General features: G+C 40.9%; 1 long non-coding RNA gene across 2 annotated transcripts in view; it reads right to left on the bottom strand.

Annotated features, from left to right (window-relative positions):
* LOC138413711 (uncharacterized) overlaps positions 1-26149 on the bottom strand; it is a 53694-nt gene that overhangs the window by 24054 nt on the left and 3491 nt on the right. For both annotated transcript variants that reach the window (XR_011246127.1, XR_011246126.1), the window contains one exon: positions 20099-20145. This is a non-coding gene — a long non-coding RNA (uncharacterized lncRNA). The remainder of the gene's footprint in view (positions 1-20098; positions 20146-26149) is intronic.

The raw sequence follows: 26149 nt of genomic DNA, 5'->3' as shown, positions 1-26149 counted from the left end.
TACCTCTGTGTCATCAGGTGTGTTGGCCTTTAAATCGCACTGACGCTCAAACCTGAGGGTACGATGAGGCTAAAGGTAAACTGGTTACTGGCCTGTATGGAAGTGCTAAAAAACCATGTGGCTGTAAATCAGACACCTTTAGCTCTTTGCCCTTTTAAACTAAACACCTACTGTCCTAAGCAGCAGAGTCAAAATCCGTCCTGTTTACGAAACTACATAAAATATAGCTGCAATAATAGTAAGATAAAAAAAACAACACAGTGGTACCAGAGTAACAAATCACATGCTAAAAATGTCCTATTAAAAATAACTGAACGAGACCGTTACTGACAAACATGTCCTCTGCAATTCACCAGTAAGTTCTTGACTTATTTTAGAACAACTGCCTCTGTAACACTGGGACACCGAGGTGTGTTTTTAATGTTAAAGTTATTTATTCAACATCATCTCACATGGAGGCCTTATGTAACCCACTGCACGCCAACGCACCAACATCCACACCTCACACACACGGACATCGGTTCAGTGCCAAGACGCTCCTCAACTGTTCCAACCAAACTCATAAAAATTATCCAACTCTTGGTTTTTCCCAAAATATGTTGCCTCACGCAGATTTTTTCTGGAGAAATACAGTGCGTGATGCTTCTATTAAAACAAAGAAAATAAAAAAAGGTCAATTTCTTCCATTTTAATTTCAGTTTAATGCACAACATTTGCTTTTTGTTGGTGACACTGGGATTATACCTGAGATCACGTCCTGCAATTTTGTGCATGTGGGAATAATACAGTTTTTTTGTCTGTGATTCTGTGTTATGTATAATCAACAAGAGCAAAGTGCAAACATATGTTTGATTTTTGAAATCAGGTGAAAAGAACATGGAGAATCGGTTTACTGTATATTCTGTCCCTTATAAACATATTATTGGTCATCATTTCCTTGAATAGGAAGTTTGAAAGGTTTAAACCAAGTAGACTGTTAAGTTTGTGTCTGCTTTTATTCTCTGAGAGTGAAATTATTCTTTAAATTTCTCATCAAGGCTGGAAAAGAATTGAGGTGACAAAGACTTCTCTCATAAACACGTATTCCTATACCACTTTGTTGTGTATTTGTAGTTGTCGTGTATTGTCTGTTTCCCAGTTAAGCAGCAGTTTGCTGAGCCTCGTGTTTTAGTTACAGATTGAAATAAAAAAAAATCCAGCTCCTGCATGAAACACCGAACATGACAATTCAACCTTCAGCTTCTTTAATATCCACTTTGTGCTGAGTTAAAGTGAGAGACAACACACTGAGGGTGAGTAGGATCTTCCTCACGACCGCAGGTGACTCAGAAACACACAAACACTCTCACAGCAGAACAAAGATGTGAAACTTTACAAACTCATAGTTCAAAGAAAATCAAATTCAAACACACAATTTGATGTTGGTGCTCGTTTACATGTTTTGTGGGTTTTAAAGACATTTTAGATATAGATCACTGTCGACACACATCACTCAGATATTGAATAACAGTCTGACTCTCTTCTCTCCTTAGTCTTTCAATCCAAACGAGTTTATGACATTTATTGATATTAAAAGATATAAATAAAGTTTGCCTAATATGAAATTATTTCAATTTCATCTTAAAGAGTAAAAAAAACCCAGAGGATCCATGTGTCCATAGTTAAAATTCTCAAACAGAAAAATAGAGTATTGATAATGAAGAGTCGTGAATTAAATTTAAAAAAAGTACGAGTATGATTTCATATTTAGATAGCAGAGATCCTAAATATTCAAATATAATATTTTCAAATATAGCGTTTTAATATTATCATTAACAGCCCACTACTTTTATTTTTACAGACATGTTCATCGCGCGCGCGTGTGTGCGCGTGATCTCTGTTTTCTCATCACACAGGAACATTGTCGAGCTTTGACATTTTGATCGTCTAATATTTAATATTTTCACACAAAGGAGGTCATATGTCGCGTCAGTACTGGTAAAAGGGAAAATAACCGTGTTCAATGATCTAGTGTGTCTTCGTTTCTCTTTTCAATCTTTTACAGAAGCGGTGACAGATCGTTGCCGTTTGTTTTGAACAGTCTTCACCAATAATACGAAGTTCTGCCGAAATGTTCCGAGTTCAATGAGCTGTCGGGAAAATATTATTTAAATTATAAAAAGACAGCGCGATAGAAAAAGTTCGTAGAGTGATGACGCAACAAATATGTTTTCACTTCTAAACTGAAGCATCGGAGCAATAACACTGAAGAAACTTGAAGTGGACTAAAGTTAAAAACCAGGAGTCTCATTAGCTCCTTATATTATTTGAATATACTTTTAGACATTGACGCGTTTTGTTCAGAAGTAATTCATGTAGAAATCCTCTTTACAGTCAATCATCCCACTGAACAATAATGGAATAATAACTTCGATTTACTGTCACATCTTGAGTCAATTCCTGGAGCTGCAGAAAATGTAAAACTATAAACTTTATATTATGCATGAAGATATGAGGAAATGTTTAATTTTCTGCTTCAGATTTTTATTATTTATAAAATCTTTCGAAGTGGAAACTTGCATCAACACATTTTACCTTTTAAAAAAGATGAACAGCGAACTTTGTGTTAATGTGCCATCCCGACATACTGCGAATTACAGATTCACTTTTTCGTTTCGGTAAAAATCCCATTTGACCTGTTGTCTAGAAATTCTGGTAATAAAAATAACAAAGTGATAAAATGACGCACCTTTTCTGCACATGAGCAGATCTGAAACACTTCACAACAAAACTTCAGTGTTTTTACAAAAATCAAAAAATGTAAATACGAATGAGGTTTCATCCCAAAATTACAAAGGAAAATAAAAGAAGAACATTATTATGAGTCAGGGAGAAATCAGCCTATTATTAAGTTAAGCTACTTATTAATCACATATGAGATCTATAATAAAAATAGAAAAACGAATTTGACATGTACTACATCGACATTATGTGAATTTAAAGTTACTGTTATATTAAAGTGGTTATTTGGATTAGGAGTGTTGGTCCGACGGCCGCTGCGTAAAACTGAGGAGATAATAAACCTCCACTAACCCAGAGCTGGAGCTCATGATGTCAAACAATAAAACACAGGCTGGTTCTTATTTCTGATGATTCTATATCGAAATCTGACAAAAATTAAAGTTTAGGAAGAAGGGAAAAGTATAAAAGCAATTTTATTTTCGACGCAGAGACATAAAAGGGATTTGATCAATGGAAAAATGATGGAGGCCCAGGCAGCTTCCTGTGGGGAGGAGTCGCCCTCTAGTGGATGGAAAGATATACTATATATGCTACATAAAACACACACACACACACACACACACACACACACACACACACACACACACACACACACACACACACACACACACACACACACACACACACACACACACACACACAGTCTCTGAATCTCTGCCAAACTTCGATCTGCTGCTGCGGTCAAACAACACTGGCTGGAACTCTCATTTATTAACTATTTTTCAAAATCTGATTTAATTTGACATTTTAACTAATTTCAACTCACTTAATAAACAACTCAGACGGATTGACTCTTCAATTTGACATAAATCTGTTTTTTATGTTTAACATAAAAATGTGAAAATGAAGAAAACAAGAAGAAATAGAATGTTCCAGAAGAAATGGTCTGTTCAAGATCAAAGACAATGAATAACCATGTTCAAAAGGCTCTATGTATAATTCAGTTCTCTGTATCAAAGGCTCATGTTTGTATGATGTCGAAGTTCTTCTCCTTTCAACAATAGAAAGACATAACATTCAAAGGAGAAGAAAATCACATCAGTTTCAAAGTGACCCACCATTGTGAAAGAGAGAAAACGGACACTGACGAAGAAATCTGTTTAGAATAATTGCAACTTTCTACTTGAAACATTCAATTAAACCAGTTATGGAGCCTACTATTCCCCAAAACGTGCCTCAACAAATAAGCTACCTCATAGACCTGCTAGCCAAGGAGAGGGCCATTAGTACAGAGTACAACTGGAGGATCCAACTGGGTCTAGAGGTGGAGAAGGTCAAACAAGAGCTGTTTCGACAGAAAAAGATGATGGAAATGATCATCAACAGAGCAGATGACACAAAGCAAGAGCCGGAGAGGTTACAAAATAACAGCAATGCAGAAACCCTCAGCACTGCAAAGATTGCTTCTGAGGTGAACAACACCATCAAGAGAAGGAATAAAAAAGACCTTGAGAAAGATAACGAGGAGCTGCAGTTGGCAAACCTCATCAACCAGCAGAAGCGTAATAAGATCCAGGAGGAGAGGCATGAACACAAGCTTTTCGATGAAGAGCTGGAGAACATCAGAGCTTCTGATGATGAGCCCTGCCAAAGTCATGTAACCAACCAGAAGAAGTTAGACGATGAGCTCCAGGAGGAGAGGAAGAAGAATAAAGCTCTTGAAGAAGAGGTGATCAAGCTCAAAAATGCTTACAAGCAGATCAGCCAAACATATGAAGCTGATGTTGTCCCTACCAGGCTGAAGGCTGACCAACTCCAGCGTGAGCTTGAGGAACAAATCAAATTTCATGAAAAGAAAATGTTCCAGAATGAGCTTGTGAATAAAAACGTGAGGGATGAGAGGGACTCCCTCCTTCGCCAGATGGAAGATATGAGACTCAAGCAGCAAAACGCTTCTGAGGAGGAGTTATACGCTGAGCTCCAGGAGGAGGAGATGGATGTTATTTTCCATGAAGAGCGGATGAAGCTCAGACTTTGTGATGATGAGCTCTACCAAAGTAATGAAACCAACCAGGAGGAGTTCAAAACTGGGCAACAGGAGAAGGGGATGGATATGGACTTTCTCAAAGGAGAGCTGAAGAAGCTGAAAGCTACTTATCATAAGTTCTCTCACAGTCATAAAGCTGATGTATCCAGAAGTAAGCTCAAAGGAGAGATTGAGGATGATGTCACTAAGGAGGAGTCACAGAAGACTTCACTCTGTAAGAGAATCAGCATATGGTTTAGGAAGTCTTGGAATAGGTTCGCCAACAGCACCTGAGCTGAATTTACCACAGCATCCAGGCCCGCACCACCAGGCTCAGACAGTTTTATCCCCATTTTAATGTGTTTATTTCTCATTTTTTTATTTGAACACTTCAGGTTTATTCTTAGTTTCTATATTCTTCTATTTATATATTTTTTTATTATTTTTGCCTTCATTAATTTTCCTAGCACGGCTAGAGGGGGAGCTTTGGACTCAAGCATTTCATTGCCAGCAACTGCTAAATGTAATTGTTGTAATATGAAAATAAACCCCTGAATCCTGAATCTAAATGGTGGTCCCTTTAAAGTGAGAGCAGGTCAGAGTGGAGGACACAGACACTCCAGCATGATGCAAACCAACCTTCTGATCATTGAGCAGCTGTGGACCAGATAGAAACTCTGTGATTTCACTGTTTGTTTCCACTGCTCTTCAACAATGTCACTAACCTGCTGCTTCATGTGAGTGTGACGCTCGGAGCGAGTAAGTGGGGGCGGAGCCCCAGGGCCTGTGTGTGTGTCTGTTTGTGGAGGTCACACAAACACACGTGCACAGTATCATCATGACTCTGTGGCCTGGTTTCAGTTTCTGAACAAAGAGCTGCTCCTATCCTCCCAGGTAAACACTCCACACATGACAATATGAATTATAAAGACAAGATGAATTATGGACGACGTGCTGACGTATTGCGGTGAGCGTGTTGTGTCACTTCCGGTGTCCGTGCATTGAACTCTTCTCTCTTTCGTCTCTCCCTATTCTGCTAATATCTGACGCACTGAAGCTAACTTTGAGTCACATTCACAGTTGTACTATTCCTTACACTCACCTCTCCCTCTCTTAGCGACTCGTTCGCTAAATCATTGTGCCCCCAAAATCCTCACATTTAAAAGCCCTCAACAATCAAGATCCTTCATATATAAAAGACCTGCTAACACCGTATTATCCAAATAGATCACTTTGTTCACAAAACACAGGCTCTCTTGTGGTTCCAAGAGTCTGTAAGAGTAGAACAGGAGGTACAGCATTCAGCTACCAGGCTCCTCTCCTGTGAAACCAGTTCCCACTCTTGGTTCAGGAGGCAGACATCATCTCTGCATTTAACCTTAAAATTAAAACGTTCCTTTTTGATAGAGCCTATAGTTAGTTCTGGATCAGGTGAGTCCTGAACCATCACTTAGTTATGCTGCTATAGGTCTAGACTGCTGGGGGAACTCCCATCATGCACTGAGCACCTCTCCACTTCTCTCTGTCTCTTTGCCCCCCCACATTCATTCATTTATTTATTTGCATGTCAATGACTATTTCACTTTGTACTCCCATAGTCTCTCTCTCTCTTTTTCTCTCTCATTTCAGATATCTCTGACACCGGAACCTCAGGACAACAACTTTACCATTTTTACTATTATTAATTACAATATCGCAGTAATTAATTATGATATGAATTTTGCATGTTATCAATAATAATTAATAGTCTATGCACTGTTGTTTACATTTTAACTAGTCAGATCTGACACCTGATGGCGCTCAAGTGTCCCCGGTCTTTCTCACCCCCCCCTCCCATACTTCCCCTCCCCACTATCCCTCTCTCTTCTCTCCCCTCTTTTCCTCCCATCTCTCATCTCCTTCCCCTGTTTTCTTTGCTCACCCCAACAGGTCGAGGTAGATGACCGTCCAGATTGAGTTTGGTTCTGCTGGAGGTTTCTCCCTGTTAATGAGGGAGTTTTTCCTCCACAGTCGCCAAAGTGCTGCTCATTGTGGGAACTGTTGGGTTTCTCTATATTTTGATTTTAAGGTCCTGACCTTCTATGTAAAGTGCCATGAGATCATATATAATGTGATTTGGGGCGATACAAATGAAATTGAATTGAACTGAATAAAGACAAGATGAATTATAAACTGCTGTGAGAGACACACAAACGCAATCAGTGTTTCTGAATCTCTGCCAAACTTCGATCTGCTCCGGCGGTCAAACAACACTGGCTGGAACTCTCATTTTTTAGTTATTTTAAAATCTGATTTAATTTGACATTTAAATTCATTTCAACTCGTTTAACAAACAACTCAAGACGGATTGACTCTTTAAAATCACTTTGAAAATCTTTTATTTTTCTTCTGTTCTGAACTTTAATCTGTTGAGTCACCTTAAAACAATTTTATACTGTGACATTTTTATATGTCCCATTTTATTTGATTCTTTTGATAATTCTTATCTTTTATTTTATTTCTTTCACCTCTTTTGAAGGACTATTACTTGATAATATTTTTCTGGTGTTGTAAAGCACTTTGTGTAAAGTGCTGTAGTAATTAAGTTGACCTATGTGGACTTGAGGTGCAGGTGCCAATGTTGATCGTGGGGAGTAATCAATACCAATATATTGGCTAATATAGTCATGAAAATAAATTTTAGACTTGTAACTACCAGCAGTAATTGTGGATTCACTGTTTTTTCCACAGTTTTTAACATTGAGAGATAAAAGATTTCTTTTACATTGATATCACTGATTTTATAGAAAATAATTTATGGATGTTGATGAGACTAGTCATACGTTAAGGGGACTGGTGGAGGTATGTGCTGTACTGAGTGCCATTCAAGTTTGAATTTATTCATTGAATCCACAATAATGAATCCAGAATTTTTGCATTTGTCGTTATCCCCTCATCTATTAATTAAAACAGGTGAAATATGACTGTGAAAAATATTTAACATAAAAATGTGAAAATGAAAAAAACAAGAAGAAATAGAGTGTTCCAGAAGAAATGGTCTGTTCAAGATCAAAGACAATGAATAACCATGTTCAAAAGGCTCTATGTATAATTCAGTTCTCTGTATCAAAGGCTCATGTTTGTATGATGTCGAAGTTCTTCTCCTTTCAACAATAGAAAGACATAACATTCAAAGGAGAAGAAAATCTGTTCAGAATAATTGTAACTTTCTACTTGAAACTCATCCAATTAAACCAGTTATGGAGCCTACTATTCCCCAAAACGTGGGGACAATTCCAGTCACAGGTATCATTCAGGGGGGCCTGTTGCCGGGCACGGTGCCTCAACAAATAAGCTACCTCATAGACCTGCTGGCCCAGGTGAGGGCCAACATTAGTACAGAGTACAACTGGAGGCTCCAACTGGGTCTAGAGGTGGAGAAGGTCAAACAAGAGCTGTTTCAACTGAAAAAGCAGAAGGAAATGTTCATCAACAGAGGAAAGGAAAAAAAGCAAGAGCTGGAGAGGTTACAAAAGTACAGCAACCCAGAAACCCTCAGCACTGCAAAGATTGCTTCTCAGGCGAACAACACTTTCAAGAGAAGGAATAAAAAAGAACTTCAGAAAGATTACGAGGAGCTGTATGTGGCATACACCATCAACCAGCAGAAGCTTAATAAGATCCAGGAGGAGAAGGATAAACCCAAGCTTTTCGAAGAAGAGCTGGAGAACATCAAAGCTTCCGTGTTCAAGTTCAACAATGAGCTCCAGGAGGAGAGGAAGAACGGTAAAGCTCTTGAAGAAGAGGTGATCAAGCTCAAAAATGCTTACAAGCAGATCAGCCAAACATATGAAGCTGATGTTGTCACTACCAGGCTGAAGGCTGACCACCTCCATGAGCTTGAGGAACAAATCAAGTTTCATGAAAAGAGAGTGATCCAGAATGAGCTTGTGATGAAAAACCTGAGGGATGAGCGGGACTCCCTCCTTCGCCAGATGGAAGATATGAGACTCAAGCAGCAAAACGCTTTTGAGGAGGAGTTCAACAGTGAGCTCCAGGAGGAGGAGATGGATATGGACTTACTCAAAGAAGAGCTGAAGAAGCTCAAAGCTACTTATCATAAGTTCTGTCACAGTCATGAAGCTGATGTTTCCAGTAATGAGCTCAATGGAGAGGGTGAGGATGATGTCACTGAGGAGGAGTCTCTCTCCAGTGTTCTCCCTAAGAAACCAAACGAGACGTCAGTCTTTGAGAGAATCCGCATATGGTTTAGGAAGTAATGGAATAGGTTTGCCAACAGCACCTGAGCTGGCTTTACCACAGCATCCAGGCCCGCACCACCAGGCTCAGACTGTTTCAACCACATTTTAATGTGTTTATTTATTATATTTTTATTTGAATACTTCAGGTTTATTCCTAGTTTCTATATTCTTCTATAGTCTTCTATTTCTATATTTCATTCTTTATATTCTATTTTTATTTTTTCCTTTATTAATTTTCCTAGCACGGCTAGAGGGGGAGCTTTGGACTGAAGCATTTCATTGCCAGCAACTGCTAAATGTAATTGTTGTAATATGAAAATAAACCCCTGAATCCTGAATCTAAATGGTGGTCCCTTTAAAGTGAGAGCAGGTCAGAGTGGAGGACACAGAAACTCGAGCATGATGCAAACCAACCTTCTGATCATTGAGCAGCTGTGGACCAGATAGAAACTCTGTGATTTCACTGTTTGTTTCCACTGCTCTTCAACAATGTCACTAACCTGCTGCTTCATGTGAGTGTGACGCTCGGAGCGAGAAAGTGGGGGCGGAGCCCCAGGGCCTGTGTGTGTGTCTGTTTGTGGAGGTCACACAAACACACGTGCACAGTATCATCATGACTCTGTGGCCTGGTTTCAGTTTCTGAACAAAGAGCTGCTCCTATCCTCCCAGGTAAACACTCCACACATGACAATATGAATTATAAAGACAAGATGAATTATGGACGACGTGCTGACGTATCTCGGTGAGCGTATTGTGTCACTTCCGGTGTCCGTGCATTGAACTCTTCTCTCTTTCGTCTCTCCCTATTCTGCTAATATCTGACGCACTGAAGCTAACTTTGAGTCACATTCACAGTTGTACTATTCCTTACACTCACCTCTCCCTCTCTTAGTGACTCGTTCGCTAAATCACTGTGATTTACACTCTATCCGTGTTAGCTTAGCAACTTAGCATTAGCAGCTAACAATGGCCGCTCTCTCCTCCTCTCCCCTCCTCTCTCCTGCTCTCATCTCCTCTCCCCTCCTCTCTCCTGCTCTCTCCTCCTCTCCCCCTCTCCTCCTCTCTCCTGCTCTCCCCTCCCTTCTCCTGCTCTCTCCTCCTATCTCCTCCTCTCTCCTCCTCTCTCCTCGCTCTCCTCCTCTCTCCTCTCTCTCCTCCTCTCTCTCCTCTCTCTCCTCCTCTCTCCTCTCTCTCCTCCTCTCTCCTGCTCTCTCTCCTCTCTCTCCTCCTCTCTCCTGCTCTCTCTCCTCCTCTCTCCTGCTCTCTCTCCTCCTCTCCCCTACTCTCTCTCCTCTCTCCTGCTCTCTCTCCTCTCTCTCCTCCTCTCTCCTCTCTCCTGCTCTCTCTCCTCTCTCTCCTGCTCTCTCTCCTCCTCTCTCCTCTCCCCTCCTCTCTCCTGCTCTCCCTTCCTCTCTCCTGCACTCTCCCCTCCTCTCTCTCCTCCTCTCTCTCCTGCTCTCTCCCCTCCTCTCTCCCCTCCTCTCTCTCCTGCTCTCCCCTCCTCTCCCCTCCTCTCTCCTCCTCTCTCCTCCTCTCTCTCCTGCTCTCTCCCCCTCCTCACTCTCCTCCTCACTCTCCTCCTCTCTCTCCTCCTCTCTCTCCTCTCTCCCCTCCTCTCTCTCCTCCTCTCTCTCCTCCTCTCTCCTCTCTCTCCTGCTCTCTCCCCTCCTCTCTCCCCTCCTCCTCTCTCCTCCTCTCTCTCCTCCTCTCTCCTGCTCTCTCCTCCTCTCTCCCCTCCTCTCTCTCCTGCTCTCTCCCCCTCCTCACTCTCCTCCTCTCTCTCCTCCTCTCTCTCCTCTCTCTCCTCCTCTCTCTCCTCCTCTCTCCTCTCTCTCCTCCTCTCTCCTGCTCTCTCCTCCTCTCTCTCCTGCTCTCTCCCCTCCTCTCACTCCTGCTCTCTCCCCTCCTCTCTCCTCCTCTCCCCTCCTCTCTCTCCTCCTCTCTCCTTCAGAATAAATTCTACTGGAGTAAAACAGCGGGAGACCACGCCCATTAACGCCTCGGTTAACCTTCGGTTGTGCCGCCATTACACGTTCCCCGCCTCGGACGACAGACCGAGTTTGTAGCATAGACTGTATATTGTAGTGCGAACACCAGGAGGAGACACAGCTTCTAACGTACTGGGATTCTTCTCGGCCTCACATGTCAGGTAAGTTTATTATAATGTTAATTAGTTATCTTAATGTGCGTGAGGCCAAATTGTTGTGCGACATTACTGCTGTAAGCACCGTCAGATGGTAACATTAGCGAAGCTTACATTACCGAAGCTAACGTTAGCAAAGCTGTCATAAGTGCAAATAAGTAAGTCTAACATTATACAATTGATTAAATGCGCTTTTATTGTTTCATGGACGGTGTTAACGTCAGGTGGCTCGGTGCCTTGCCTGCAGTAATTTCTCAACAGTATTATCATCAGTATTTAAGCTAACATTAGTCACCATTGCTGGACAGTTGCAACACGTGTATTTTACTCTACAGAGAGCACTGTAGACAAAATGGTTGTACGTGTAATTCGGACGTCAGGTGGATTTGACGTTGTCCCTCCCGGTGCCACACGTGGTTTATTCTTGTGTTTAGTTCTGAACAGAGCTGTGTTGAGCAGGGTTAATCATTTGGCAGCACACCGGTTAACTTGTCATTTGTGAATGAGGTTTGTTTATGTGTGCTGCTCATCACACAGAGGATGCAGATTTCTAATATTTTTGTAATGTAATGTGTGATCGCTTCCCGGTGGTTGTGCACGCGCGCGCTGCCATTGCTTGGGTGCGCTGTTGGAGGGGCAGGAACGGCGGTGGGAAGAGCAGACTCACGTTGACACATGGCGTTTATTTTCGACGTAGAGCCATGCCCTATTCTATAGGAAACGTATATAAGTAAGTATTGTAATTCTTAAAACTACTAAATTACTGTGTATATTCTATATATATTATATATTTGACTCTGTGGCCTGGTTTCAGTTTCTGAACAAAGCGAGCTGCTCCCATCCTCCCAGGTAAACAATCCACACATGACATGATGAATTATAAACTGCTGTGAGAGACACACAAACGCAATCAGTGTTTCTGAATCTCTGCCAAACTTCGATCTGCTGCGGCGGTCAAACAACACTGGCTGGAACTCTCATTTTTTAGTTATTTTAAAATCTGATTTAATTTGACATTTAAATTCATTTCAACTCGTTTAATAAAATACTCAGACGGATTGACTGTTTAAAATCACTTTGAAAATCTTTTATTTTTCTTCTGTTCTGAACTTTAATCTGTTGAGTCACCTTAAAACAATTTTATACTGTGACGTTTTTATATGTCACATTTTATTTGATTCTTTTAATCTTGTATTTTATTTCTTTCACCTCTTTTGAAGGACTATTACTTGATAATATTTTTCTGGTGCTGTAAAGCACTTTGTGTAAAGTGCTGTAGTAATTAAGTTGACCTATGTGGACTTGAGGTGCAGGTGCCAATGTTGATCGTTTGGAGTAATCAATACCAATATATTGGCTAATATAGTCATGAAAATAAATTTTAGACTAGTTTTTAACATTGAGAGATAAAAGATTTCTTTTACATTGATATCACGGATTTTATAGAAAATAATTTATGGATGTTGATGAGACTAGTCATACGTTAAGGGGACTGGTGGAGGTATGTGCTGTACTGAGTGCCATTCAAGTTTGAATTTATTCATTGAATCCACAATAATGAATCCAGAATTTTTGCATTTGTCGTTATCCCCTCATCTATTAATTAAAACAGGTGAAATATGACTGTGAAAAATATTTAACATAAAAGTGTGAAAATGAAGAAAACAAGAAGAAATAGAATGTTCCAGAAGAAATGATCTGTTCAAGATCAAAGACAATGAATAACCATGTTCAAAATGCTCTATGTATAATTCAGTTCTCTGTATCAAAGGCTCATGTTTGTATGATGTTGAAGTTCTTCTCCTTTCAACAATAGGAAGACATAACATTCAAAGGAGAAGAAAATCACATCAGTTTCAAAGTGGCCCACCATTGTGAAAGAGAAAACTTACACTGGCGAAGAAATCTGTTTAGAATAATTGCAACTTTCTATTTCAAGCTAATCCAATTAAATCAGTTATGGAGCCTACTATTCCCCAAAACGTGGGGACAATTCCAGTCACAGGTCTCATTCAGGGGGGCCTTTTGCCGTGCCCGGGGCCTCAACAAATAAGCTACCTCATAGACCTGCTAGCCAAGGAGAGGGCCAACCTTAGTACAGAGTACAACTGGAGGCTCCAACTGGGTCTAGAGGTGGAGAAGGTCAAACAAGAGCTGTTTCGACAGAAAAAGCTGATGGAAATGTTCATCAGCAGAGCAGATGACACAAAGCAAGAGCTGGAGAGGTTACAAAATAACAGCAATGCAGAAACCCTCAGCACTGCAAAGATTGCTTCTGAGGTGAACAACACCATCAAGAGAAGGAATAAAAAAGACCTTGAGAAAGATTACGAGGAGTTGCAGGTGGCATACATCATCAACTTGGAGAAGCTTAACAATGAGATCCAGGAGAAGGATAAACACGAGCTTCTCCAAGAAAAGCTGGAGAACATCAGAGCTTCTGATGATGAGCCCTGCCAAAGTCATGTAACCAACCAGAAGAAGGTCAACGATGAGATCCAGGAGGAGAGGAAGAAGAATAAAGCTCTTGAAGAAGAGGTGATCAAGCTCAAAAATGCTTACAAGCAGATCAGCCAAACATATGAAGCTGATGTCACTGCCAGGCTGAAGGCTGACCACCTCCAGCGTGAGCTTGAGGAACAAATCAAGTTTCATGAAAAGAAAACGTTCCAGGATGAGCTTGTGATGAAAAACCTGAGGGATGAGCGGGACTCCCTCTTTCGCCAGATGGAAGATATGAGACTCAAGCAGCAAAAGGCTTCTGAGGAGGAGTTCAACAGTGAGCTCCAGGAGGAGGAGAAGGATAATATTCTCCAAGAAGAGCTGATGAAGCTCAGAGCTTCTGATGATGGGCTCAACCAAAGTCAAGCAAAAAACCAGGAGGAGTTCAATACTGAACAACAGGAGGAGGAGATCGATATGGACTTTCTCAAAGAAGACCTGGAGAAGCACAGAGCTACCCATCATAAGTTCTGTCACAGTCATGGAGCTGATGTTTCCAGTAATGAGCTCAATGGAGAGAGTGAGGATGATGTCACTAAGGAGGAGTCTCTCTCCAGTGTTCTCCCTAAGAAACCGAACGAGACGTCAGTCTTTGAGAGAATCCGCATATGGTTTAGGAAGTGATGGAATAGGTTCAGGTTCGCCAACAGCACCTGAGCTGACTTTACCACAGCATCCAGGCCCGCACCACCAGCCTCAGACAGTTTCATCCCCATTTTAATGTGTTTATTTATTATTTTTTATTTGAATACTTCAGGTTTATTCTTAGTTTCTATATTCTTCTATAGTCTTCTATTTATATATTTCATTCTTTATATTCTATTTTTATTTTTGTCTTTATTAATTTTCCTAGCACGGCTAGAGGGGGAGCTTTGGACTCAAGCATTTCATTGCCAGCAACTGCTAAATGTAATTGTTGTAATATGAAAATAAACCCTTGAATCCTGAATCTAAGTGGTGGTCCCTTTAAAGTGAGAGCAGGTCAGAGTGGAGGACATGAATTATATGTATTATAAACTGCTGTGAGAGACACACAAACGCAATCAGTATTTCTGAATCTCTGCCAAACTTCGATCTGCTGCAGCCGTCAAACAACACTGGCTGGAACTCTCATTTATTAGTTATTTTAAAATCTGATTTAATTTGACATTTTAATTCATTTCAACTGGTTTAACAATCAACTCAAATGGATTGACTCTTTAAAATCACTTTGAAAATATTTTATTTTTCTTCTGTTCTGAACTTTAATCTGTTGAGTCACCTTAAAACATTTTTTTATTTTATAGAAAATAATTTATGGATGTTGATGAGACTAGTCATACGTTAAGGGGACTGGTGGAGGTATGTGCTCTACTGAGTGCCATTCAAGTTCGAATTTATTCATTGAATCCACAATAATGAATCCAGAATTTTGCTTTTGTCGTTATCCCCTCATCTATTAATTAAAACAGGTGAAATATGACTGTGAAAAATATTTAACATAAAAATGTGAAAATGAAGAAAACAAGAAGAAATAGAATGTTCCAGAAGAAATGGTCTGTTCAAGATCAGAGACAATGAATAACCATGTTCAAAATGCTCTATGTATAATTCAGTTGTCTGTATCAAAGGCTCATGTTTGTATGATGTCGAAGTTCTTCTCCTTTCAACAATAGGAAGACATAACATTCAAAGGAGAAGAAAATCACATCAGTTTAAAAGTGACCCACCATTGTGAAAGAGAAAACTTACACTGACGAAGAAATCTGTTTAGAATAATTGCAACTTTCTACTTGAAACTCATCCAATTAAACCAGTTATGGAGCCTACTATTCCCCAAAACGTGGGGACAATTCCAGTCACAGGTATCATTCAGGGGGGCCTGTTGCCGGGCACGGTGCCTCAACAAATAAGCTACCTCATAGACCTGCTGACCCAGGTGAGGGCCAACATTAGTACAGAGCACAACTGGAGGATCCAACTGGGTCTAGAGCTAGAGCAGGTCAAACAAGAGCTGTTTCACCTGAAAAAGCAGAAGGAAATGATCATCAACAGAGGAAAGAACATAAAGCAAGAGCTGGAGAGGTTACAAAAGTACAGCAACCCAGAAACCCTCAGCACTGCAAAGATTGCTTCTCAGGTGAACAACACTTTCAAGAGAAGGAATAAAAAAGACCTTCAGAAAGATTACGAGGAGCTGTATGTGGCATACACCATCAACCAGCAGAAGCTTAATAAGATCCAGGAGGAGAGGCATGAACACAAGATTTTCGATTAAGAGCTGGAGAACATCAGAGCTTCTGATGATGGGCCCTGCCAAAGTCATGCAACCAACCAGAAGAAGTTAGACGATGAGATCCAGGAGGAGAGGAAGAACAAAAAAGCTCTTGAAGAAGAGGTGATCAAGCTCAGAAATGCTTACAAGCAGATCAGCAAAACATATGAAGCTAATGTTGTCACTACCAGGCTAAAGGCTGACCACCTCCATGAGCTTGAGGAACAAATCAAGTTTCATGAAAAGAGAGTGATCCAGAATGAGCTTGTGAATAAAAACGTGAGGGATGAGGGGGACTCCCTCTTTTGCCAGATGGAAGATATAAGACTCAAGCAGCAAAACGCTTTTGAGAAGGAGTTATACGCTGAGCTCCAGGAGGAGGAGATGGACTTTCTCCAAGAAGAGCTGAAGAAGCACAGAGCTACTTATAAGTTCTGTCACACTCATGAAGCTGATGTTTCCAGTAATGAGCTCAATGGAGAGAGTGACGATGATTTCACTAAGAAGGAGTCTCTCTCCAGTGTTCTCCCTAAGAAACCAAACGAGACGTCAGTCTTTGAGAGAATCCGCATATGGTTTAGGAAGTGATGGAATAGGTTCAGGTTCGCCAACAGCACCTGAGCTGGCTTTACCACAGCATCCAGGCCCGCACCACCAGGCTCAGACTGTTTCAACCACATTTTAATGTTTTTATTTATTATTTTTGTATTTGAATACTTCAGGTTTATTCTTAGTTTCTATATTATTATATTTATATATTTTATTCTTTATATTCTATTTTTATGTTTGCCTTTATTAATTTTCCTAGCACGGCTAGAGGGCGAGCTTTGGACTCAAGCATTTCATTGCCAGCAACTGCTAAATGTAATTGTTGTAATATGAAAATAAACCCCTGAATCCTGAATCTAAATGGTGGTCCCTTTAAAGTGAGAGCAGGTCAGAGTGGAGGACACAGACACTCCAGCATGATGCAAACCAACCTTCTGATCATTGAGCAGCTGTGGACCAGATAGAAACTCTGTGATTTCACTGTTTGTTTCCACTGCTCTTCAACAATGTCACTAACCTGCTGCTTCATGTGAGTGTGACGCTCGGAGCGAGTAAGTGGGGGCGGAGCCCCAAGGCCTGTGTGTGTGTCTGTTTGTGGAGGTCACACAAACACACAGTATCATCATGACTGTGTGAAGCTTACATAGTGAAAAAACATGTTAATCACTATGACCACTATTGACTTTCGGTCCAAAATGAGAATTACAAGAAACATCAAATATTCAAGATATCACACTAATGTTAAAAACCCTAAATGACACCACAGAGGAATTATCTCCTAATTTTATAAACTGATGCAAGTAAACAAAGTATATATTAAAATGCCATGAATAAACAGCAGTCAGAAAAATAAAACATTTTGGATTACATTTTTAATAGCAGCTTTAATTTCTCCTTATGATGCTTATGTACCATATGTTTTTGTGCCAACACAATTAAAAATGTTCATGTTGGTGTATAAATATATATAATTTTAAGATTATACCCATATATATATTAATAATATTAATGTATCTGAGTCTTCTTTCTTGATTGATCTGCAGATTATAATTGTTTGCTTGATTTTTTTGTTCTATGAAAGGTAAACAATCGAATTCTCCAAGCTCTATCTGAAAAAGCAAGATGCTGATAATAAATATTTTTCCGTGTAAGTTATTCATCTTTGCTTTTGATCTGAGCGGTAAAGTCGAACAAGCTTTATGTAAGTGAATGAAAATATGACACAGCTGGTGTTTTCAGCCCATATCACTGTGATGCTGAGAACATGATAAGTGCAGCTCAGATGCCACTAGAGGCCGACAGTCCTCTCAGTGATGGAAACTGATTCAGAGTAATAATGATCTGAACTGAACACGGTCAACATAAGAAAAATAAGAATAGAATAGAACAGAAGACAAGAAACAATGTCAGTTAGAGAAGTTTTAACCAACCAATGCGACCAAACCTCCGACTCTTACTGTGGAATATGAGCTTTTGAAAATGTCTTTGTCTTTGTCTGACTTTTCTTAAAACATCAGTAATGAGCAGAGAGATGTTTGTGGCTGTCTCAGTCATTTACTGTATCTCATGGCATAATTCAAGATGACACACACACACACACACACACACACACACACACACACACACACACACACACACACACACACACCATGACCTATACTACTGTTTCCACCTTGACAGGATATTCAGCTTTGACGTGTATTGATCTCGAATCTGACTCAAAGTTTTAGTGTCATTTAGGGACACACGCACACACACTCACACACTCACTCACCTGCAGTGAAATTTTCATGTGAATCCTAATATCTTAATGTTTAATTTAACAACCTAATAAGACCTCAAATTCAAATCTAGTGAAACGTCCCCACAACTGTTGCAAACTCTCTAAACACTAAAATCATGGGTGGCATTGAACACATACGTGACAAACTAAAAATGACTGACTGAAATTTCTACAATAAGAAGGTCAAATATTAAACGTCATGGTTTCACATAAAGACCAACCAAAACCAGCTTGATTCAGAGCAGTGTGCACACACACACACACACACGTGTACACGCGTCACGGCCCCCCCCCCCCTGTTTACGGTAAATGTGTGTTTTTGTCATGAGTGGGCCTGGATGAAGTGATGCAGTTAGTTTTGGTTTCAGGTCCGGGGCCTTGCACCTCCACCACCGAGAGAGAGCAGTGCAGCGTGGGTAGGTGTGGGAGGGCTGTGACTGAAATGACTCAGCTTTCTGTTGCCAGGCCGAGAAGCACAAAACGCTCGCCTACCCCCACACGTTAAAAACACTAAGTCTGATGTAGCCGTCCCTCAGTAATTAACTCTTAAAACGGTACCTGCATGATATCTGCATGATGCATGTATTAGCATGATTCTTCGACTGGACAACGTGTAAACAAACACATCTTAGGTGATTCTTATCACACAGATGTTTGTGCAGGTGTTTGATTTTAATTGGTTATTTTAACGCCGTGAAAACGTGGTGACATGTTACGATTTGGAGACTGGCTCCTGATTGGTTGAGTTCGTGTATCGATGGGACTTCATGGCTACTGCTCCATCCCCCAATAGCTACCGCACAGACTCTGGCTCCAAAAGCACAAGATGGTAGATTTGCGAGCGAGGAGCCGAACAAAACGTTGGCTCCCTGTGGCGAGGCTAATCGCAGCGTGGCTTTGCGTGCGGTTCCACCTCGGTGAACTCTGACCCACGATATTCACTTCGCACTTGCATAGTTGCTTGAGGCCTACATGAAACGATATCGTCAGACATTATGAGTTGAGCGAAACTAAATAGATATAAGGATATACAGTGTGTGGAGGCGATATATGTTTCATATGTTAAAGTTTCTGCACTGTAACAAACAACCGCACGTTCCATGTAATGATTTACAAAAATATCTCTTGCATCTCTGAGATGTCATTAAAAAAAAAACACAACAGCATGAAAGCTCTGCACCAGTCATCCAACTCAAAGCCTTAACGTTGATTCAAAATGAGAACCTGTGCACTATGTGTTTTTGTCTCCCTCAGATGCAGTCTGATACACCACAGACGTCACTTACAAACTCATTCCTCTACACAGATCTTGAATCACCTTGTTCCATCTGAAGCTGAAACATCACCAGGAGACATCTCCACTTTCACTTCAGCCCCTCAGAGGCACGGCCACCGCGTCACAACGTTATTATACAATCTTTCCAAGAGCCAAATATAGAACGTTCACCACAACCTGAGCAACGTCCAACAAACTGGAAACATTCCTCACAGTGATATTCATGTCCTCACAGCTGCAGAAGGCAAAGCTGTTACTGCTTCTTCTTTATCCAAGAAAGTTAAAGGTTTTCATGTTTTAACAAAAACAGGGATTTTTGCCTGCGTTTTGAAGACTTCAAGAAAATAAAACATGTAACTTTAAATCAGGGTTTAACTCCTCGCACAAAACTTCATATTTTCCATCTACTTGGATCCTTCCCTTTAGCCCTGTTTCTTTTTTTGGTTTGTGTTACCAAACGTCTTAAAGCAGAAAAGTGACTACGCAACAATCTTTGACCAGCCCGAACATTAAAATCTGAAAGAAGATCATTTCCTATAGAGCTGCGCTCATTCTCAGCTTGATTAATACCAACCAGAGGTTAAAACAGCTTCTTTCACTCACCAGTTTGTCGGTCCTCATCCTCCTCTTCATCAGAAGATCTCTGAAAACTAAGAGGCACAGAGAGAAAGAGGAGAGAAGGAATGTTTTAATCACTCTGAAGTCTTCCCACACACATTTCTAAGTCATACTCAGACAACACACACACACACACACACACACACACACACACACACACACACACACACACACACACACACACACACACACACACACACACACACACACACACACACACACACACACAGAGATACCTCCGCAGGTCAGGAGCAGAGAAAAGAAAAGTGCAGGAGAATGACAAAGAATGAATGAAGGGACAGAAAATAAAGAAGCAGAATAGGAGAGAGGAATGAATAGAATGTAGAAAGAAAAGCAGATGACAGAGGCAGGGGGAGAGCGGAGAGAGAAAAAAGAAATGCACGAGCATGGCTGAGTCATCAGTGAGCACCACTTCCTCCGTGTGTGAGTGTGTGTGTGAGTGTGTGTGTGTGTGTGTGTGTGTGTGTGTGTGTGTGTGTGTGTGTGTGTGTGTGTGTGTGTGTGTGTGTGTGTGTGCGCACGCAACAGAAAGCCTGAGAAGATGACCCATGATCAGACCTCACTGCTTGTGTCATGAGAAACGACTACATTCCCTAAATAAACAGCGTTTCCCTTTTCCCAGAATTCCCCAGGGCATGGTAACTAAACTTCTGTCCATCCAGGGAGGTGATAGATTCCTCCGCTCCACATTCATGCTGTACAACACTGAAAAGACGAAGCTAGGAGCCTCACTCACTGGACAAGTCCAACACTTGCAAAAGATTCTTACGGAGTCTGATAATTAGTTTGTCTGATATGAATGAATTCCTGCTCTGTGCAGATCTATCCGGAGGAAGTCATGGGAACTGGGAGCTGACTTCTTAAATACCAACATCCTCCCCTCCAGTTCCCACGCACACACAAACACCAGATACTACTGTTGTTCTGTTTGAATATTACTGATGAACAGGATATGACTGCTGACAGATGATGCATATGAAGACTCATTCTAATTCTAGGTGTGAACAGTACAAGTACAAGGAGCAAACCACCAACCTAATCAGATCTTTGGATTATGAGCTGCAGTTTTTTTTAAAGCTTCAGCATTTTGTCCAGAGCCATCTTGGCTTGGCTTTTTGTGAGCTGCCAGCCCCCCCCCCCACACACACACCCACACACACACACACACACACACACACACACACACACACACACACACACACACACACACATTAAGAGCTCTCAAAGTGGGGGATTGAGTTTACAGATGAGTCAAGGAGAACCACTGCAGGCGATATCAAAATGAATCAAACTCTCTCTATCGTTAGCGTGGGTGTGTGGGAATCAAACCTTCAACTCAGGTCTATGTATAGACTATAGATAACTTTCTACTTATCATATTCTGAACAATAATAATAATAATAAGTACAGGTAATACTTGTTTAAAAAGATGTTTTACATTTATTGGACCTTATACATTTTCTTCGTGCCCCTTTTCCACTGGTCATAGAAGCCATTAACACCCACTCACATGTGGCTTTTGTCTGCGGGGGAAATAAAATCTGCTCAGTCCCGGGTCAGATGACTCGGCAGCAGATTTTATCGGTTGCGGCTCTGATCGGCAGTGAGGAGGTTTTAGCGGGTTTACCTGCATTTAAAAGATTCTTTGTACCTTTTGGTGTAAAAGTGAGTCAAATTTAGAGAACAGACAGGCACGGAGAAAGAGAGGCAGAGATTCCTCAATTCAGGATGTTTGGTGTCAGAGATACAATACAGACGTGCTTTACCTCCTGGTAAATTTCCCGGAGAATGTCGGAGTGAGTCAGTGAGAGAATAAGGCAGGATAGTGTCCAGAGAGAGATGATGACATTTGTAACGCACAATGGATGTAAAACTGGACAAAAAATGAAAATAATATAAATGTATAAGGTGCTATTTAAATAGAAGATGCTGATGAAGATGTCAACTTTTCAGCTTTTGGTGATAAGAACAGACACCAGTGTCACATCTCCTCCGTGCTCTACCCCAACAATCCCCAGCTGCTTCGGATATAGTAAATATCAATGAACACATATCAATATGTCCGGACGTTTTCAGGTTCTTATGTCTGAAAACATCTCAAATGCATTAAGGTTATAGATGAAATTCATCGATGGATCTTTGAGAAGAAGTTTGAAGAGTCAAGTCGTATGTTTCGGTTATTAGCTTGTTCGATTCAGTGGCGTCGGTCACAGAAAACAAAAGAAAATGAGAAATGTTAAATCTTTTTTTTTTTGCACATTTTGTTTCGAAGCCTTATCTTTGAACTACTTCACCTAAAGGACACAACAAACTTCAGCCCTGCTAAGAAATAAGCTTCATTTTTAACACATCTCATGAGGGTCTAAAAAGAACAGAGCTGTTCTCTGCACAGAAACACTGACACTTTCAAGGCACTGAACAGAGTTTTCCTTCTTTAAATGCCATATAATTTCTTCTCATACCAAGTCATTATTTATGGCTGGTTGGTTGTCTGGCTGCACAGAGCCTGTCGTCTGCCTGTGTTAACGTAGCTGTATTATTTATTGGATGATCAGGGCGTTCACAGAGGTCGGATGAGGCCGCGGCTCCTTAGAAACAGAACCTCCGATTGTATCCTGCGAGATTGTGATTCTTTGTAACAGCAGCTTTCATTTCTCAAGGCTGTTGTGTCACATTATCAAAACACACGGCAGCAAACAGTCCTCCAGTCATCTGACAACTGATTTATGAATTTACTGCTTTGATCACCTTGTTAACTGCCTTTCACTCTGAGAAGATAATAAACATGTTAAGTCTGAATCATGGTTTGATATAAACCGTTGATCTTGTATTGATTGATACTGGGAATAAAGATTGACGACATATCTCCACATTGTGAGATTCGGGGCTTTGACATATTTCTTGGTTTCTCTGGGAATAATTAAAGGATCTTGATGAAAAATATCAGGTTTGTTAGACTGAGTCAGTTCTGGACCCTCAGCAGAGACAAACGCATCCAACCTGAGGCAACGAGTCCGGTGGTCTCACACAGACACATTTCCTCTCATCTCTGTCACACACTCACCCACTGGACCACACGCACAAATCTGGCAATACACATAAAAACCTCCCACACTGACGTACAGACTTCTGGAGCAGACTTTGGCTCATACACTCCCACACAGACACACAATAACCCACAGCAGCCTCAGCTGGCTAATCAGAAACACAATAGCGTCTCAGTCCACTCCCTGGAAACTAATGGTGTTTAGACTCACAAGGAGGTGACTCAGATCCTCTGCTGCCTCTTAGTCACGACCCAGACTTAGACTGGATGGAGGAGGAGGAGGAGGAGGAGGAGGAAGAGGAGGAAACAATGTCATTCGGGGGGAGATGGGGGAGGGATGAGAGATGAAAGACGAGGGGGGTGAGACAGGTAATTTGTTTTACGGGTTTGGACGGAGGATGATAAACACCACTGTGTTAAATATGCTTGAGGCAATGATGAGTTTTTGTTGAGACTGGTCATGTTTGAGGGTGTGGCTGGTTTGAGTGGCCAGTGACCACTGATCCACTTTCTAGATTTGGTTTCCCTGTATTTGGGGTTTTAGAGGTTTCACGTTTAAATTCTCAATATCTGGAAGTGAGAATAACATTTCTGGATCTGCCCCCTGATCCAGATCCACACCAAAACTGAATGTGTCGTTTCCTGAACCATAACAAGTTTCCTGGTAATCCAGTCAGTAGTTTTGGCGTAACGCTACCAAACAAATGGAAATGAAAGCAGCACCTCCTTGGCTGAGGTAAATGTAGAATCTCCATCTCCAGTTTGTCGTGATGATGTTAGAATTTGGCTCCAAGTCTTGATTTCTACACAGTAATCGAGGTTGGAGAACGTTACTGTACACTGACTGATGTGCTATGGTTGTGTAATAGTTATAATAGTTCTCTGCATATAAATAATCTAAATTGAAGACAAGTATTATAGTGACACACAATTATCTCAATGAACTGCCACAGCTGTCTCCACGGTGCTGATCCGCTGTGTGAACCAAACCCCGGCTGCTTCTCACTGCTCTCCTCCATTGTTGCCTGTAAGTACGTCAATCGATACCTCCAGCTGACACCCACCAACCAATCAATACCTCACATTCCCCCGGGGGCGGAGTTTCAGATGTGGTATTTTCCTCTCTGTGGGAATGACAGAGGTTGAAAGGATCCACAGATGCTGGTGAAGCTGGACGTTCAGACACACTGAGCTGTTGTTCTGATGATGAGGAGGACGCTGCCCTCTTATGGCCACAACCTGACCACACACTGCGGACACCAGGGTCTGGATATTAAAAGGTTCAGTGTTTTTAGTTTGTCCAGTTTGGGCTACTGAAGAAATCCTGGTGGAGAGGACCCCCCTATGTAGATATAAAGTATTTAAATATAAAGGGCTGATTCAAGGGTAAAGAAAACAACACTTCATGTGAATGTCCCGTGCAAATGAGAATGTACATGAGACAAAGAATAAGCAGATTCTCACAATTTAGATTCTGGAACAAGGTCATTTTGATCATTTTTGGTTTTAAAATATTAGTAGAAACTTGATTATTAATTAGATATATTTTCTGTCCATTAGCTCCATAGATTAATTCCTCTCCTGCAGCAACTGTTTGTGTGAAGCCTTTCAGCAAGAGAGCGAACCCTTAACTTCCATTGTTGACTGGTTTTCATTTACATGCACTTCTTTGTTTATACTGATTCATTTGTATACTTTTAACATCCTGTTGGAAATCACGCTGTATAAACCTAGTTCAAGATAATTATAGGAAAAAAAATGTATATGGAAAAAGAGCAACTGACTGAGCTGTGCGGACAGATCCCTGTCATGTCTGTGCCTTTCCACTAAGTGGCGATATAAGCCTGTGTATAGCACAGGGTGGTGACTGTGGACCCACAGCCACAGACAGTCAGTAAAATGTTCAGCTCCAATGATTGCACAGAACCAAACATGAAGGATTAGCGATGGAAGAGGATGTTTATTTCTTAAATGTTTATTTTTTTAAAGCTAAAACTTGAATGATTACAGTCACTTCCATTCATTTCTCACTTCGGTGAATAATATAACAATATGTTAACACTTATAATACTGTATCTCACTTTTATCTCTTGAGAATAAATCGATCGAGTGGCACAAAACCTCAAGATCCATAAATACAGGTATATTAGTTCTGTTCACTGCAGAGCACTGTGGCTTTGTCCTTCTCTTTCACTGTGTGATCACAGGAAGCTGCTGTGCCATGAGCTTGATCATATAAAAAGCAGATATGTAAATGCGCGTTAGTTTGCCAAAGATTTTTTGCATGCAAAGATAAGCAATAAACGCATGTCAACTTTTTTCTGAACAGTTTCAGACTCCATCACCACTTCCTCTGCTGTGAAGCCACTGGGTGCAGATCTTTACTGGAAACCAGTCGCTCTGACTAAAAACACCACAGGAGTCATGTACGGTGCAAGAGCAGCAGCCGTTAAGTTACCAATAAACTGCAAAGTGTGGGACAGTTAACCCCTCGGTGGAATCTACACAAGAATTGTCGCACATCCTCCATTCACCCAGCTGCACCCTGAGCAGCTTCTTACTAGAAACCAGTAACTTTAACTGTAAACAAGTGTGGTCGCCAAATAAAAACTGCACCAAAAAAAAAAGTGTGTATTGTGGGTGTGAGTGATTTCACTGTAGTTAAACCAGGCAGGATGAACGCAAAGTTTTCTAACTTCACTCTGCAGACTGCATATAAAAAGCTGGACTAAAATAAAAAAGTTAACTTAGTAATTCTGTCTCAGAGGTAGTTCCTGGTCGTTTTTTTATCACACTGATATACGATCAAGTGTTTTGTTCCAGTAAGTTTTTTTATATAAACTAAAATGCACAAGCAAATCAGATGCAGATTCTTCTGGGTTCCTTATGCCAAGAAAAATGATGAATAAGCTCTTTATGAAGTCCTCTAACAGCCCGTCACTGTGGGAGAGTGTTCAGCAGAGACAGTG

Source organism: Paralichthys olivaceus, chromosome 14 (assembly GCF_024713975.1).
Source record: "Paralichthys olivaceus isolate ysfri-2021 chromosome 14, ASM2471397v2, whole genome shotgun sequence".
Classification (NCBI taxonomy): Eukaryota; Metazoa; Chordata; class Actinopteri; order Pleuronectiformes; family Paralichthyidae; genus Paralichthys; species Paralichthys olivaceus.
This window is presented reverse-complemented; position numbering and strand designations above follow the sequence as displayed.